Genomic DNA, 2,199 nt, shown 5'->3' with positions numbered 1-2,199 from the left:
TATATATATATATATATGCAATCTTGTTATTATTGTCAACGTGTGCATCGACATGCATGATGCAAATTACTCCTATATAATTATATTTAAGAAAATTGTTAGAATATTTTTTTATAAAACATCCATGCAAATTAAATAGATAATGAATATCTTAAAGAACGACATTATCTTGTATCATTACGAATTTCTCTTGGTGTATGAGCAAAAACAAAATCTATAATTTTTGATAATGTTGTTTGTTATTCTAAATAAGTAATTAACTCTAATATCGAAATATTTGCTGATAGCCTTTATTGAGTAATTGAATCATTAGAAAGCAACACGATTGGACTCATTATGTGATATAATATATAAAGTAATAGCTAGTACTTCCGTGAGTGTAAATCGGGACGATCCAATAATTTAGTTAGCAAATCAAAAACAAAATCCAGATATTTGAAACATACTATGAATTATGCCCGGATCGCCTTAGAATAGGTCACCAATCCACTTATCTCCCATAGATGACAATGACACACAATTTGTCTTGCACAATTTTGTCTGGTAATAATCATTGATAAGACATGAAGTAGTAGTCATAACTACAGCTTGTTGTACTATCCCTGAAATCTCATCTTCATTCGAGGAGTCCATCTGACTATTTTATGCATGTTAGAATATATTAAAAATAACAAGTTATGCTATAAGTGAATAATTATATAAATAAAGTACTACAACTAGTGTGAAACATACTTGTTCAAATATCACATCAACACATCACGAGATATTGTTTGGCATAAAAGTTTAAATTATTACACACCAATGAGGAATAAAAAAAGCACAAACTAATTTGTCTGATTTTTAAAAAAATATTGAATGTAAGGAATCCTTCGTTCTAGCACTATCATCATGAAAGCCTCGCTCTTTGTCTGATTCTCAAAAAGTTTTATGAAAAATAAATATAAGGCCGTAATATCAAATATCTCGGGAGTGGATTCCAATAGTTTCACAACTTTTGTCTGGGCATCTCTGAATAGTGGTGCAAAACTGGATCTCATACTGGTGTTGGTTGTAAACAGTTTTGAAATATGCTCAGATAAATGTTGGGTGTCGGCCTTCATTTTTTTTTTTTTTTTTTTTTTTTTTTTGCTTTTGTGTGAAGGGTGTTAAGTGTTTTGAATGACTTGATTCATTTTGTTTCTCTCATGTTGTGCTTCCTCTTGGGCTTCATTTGAATGAACATATTCTGGCTCATCCAAATTTTGGGGGAAGCTCTGTGTTGTTGCCCAGACATTGGATCCCATAGCCATAACACCAAGAAACATAGAATCAATTTTTTCCTCCAATTTAAAGTATATGCTAGAAATCCTGTTTTTTTAGCATTGGGCGGGACATACAATTGATAAAATCAAATTTTAATAAATATGTGAAAATGAAGAGTTCATATGACATTTTGTACTACTAGTTTTTTCTTCTCCACCACTCATCTGTTGTATTCGCTATTTTCTTAATATGGTCCCAGCCTAATCCAGTTGTCCATCTCTTTAATTTCTTCCACAATCTTCAATCTTTTTTCGATTGAACTCATTTGTTCTTCAATTGAGTTTTATCAAACAGTCTTATATTATTTCATGATTTTTTAATTATATTTTGTTAACCTTCTTTATTCAAGTGTGTGGTTAGTCTAATACCAATTTTTATATCTTTCAAGCATAAATCACAGAATATTATATTGGCCTCTCACTGTCAAATGTATATACCACCTTTCTTTTGTTTCTCCATCTAATGTAATGTGTAGATTAAAAATTTTGATGAAATAATATAATTTAGCTCATTATTTAAAAGTAATTATAAAATTTGAAACAAAAATTAAAAAGGGCCACTTATTGAATTAGAGCTCACTGAGATCAAGTTATCAAAGATTGCTCCATTCAGGAGCACTGACCGACCTTTTTCTTTTTGTAAATCGACAATTACAAGAATTTGATGACGCTACTAGAAGATTTAAATTCCAGCAACGGTGTCAAAATCTTGACTGCGACTTTATATATATGTGTTTGATTTAATAAAGATGTATAGATATAATATTCAATAATGTCAAAGTCGAATTTGTCAACGCAAGCATACGTATCGCTCAAGTAATATAGGGCTCTAATGGAGTCCTAGTTATCGATCTCATAGGGAGAAATAGAATACTACGAACTAAGGCTTAATAAAAAG

This window comes from Phalaenopsis equestris, unplaced genomic scaffold, assembly GCF_001263595.1.
Source record: "Phalaenopsis equestris unplaced genomic scaffold, ASM126359v1 Scaffold000402, whole genome shotgun sequence".
NCBI lineage: Eukaryota > Viridiplantae > Streptophyta > Magnoliopsida > Asparagales > Orchidaceae > Phalaenopsis > Phalaenopsis equestris.
The sequence above is the reverse complement of the archived record's forward strand: the minus strand, read 5'-3'. Positions refer to the sequence as shown.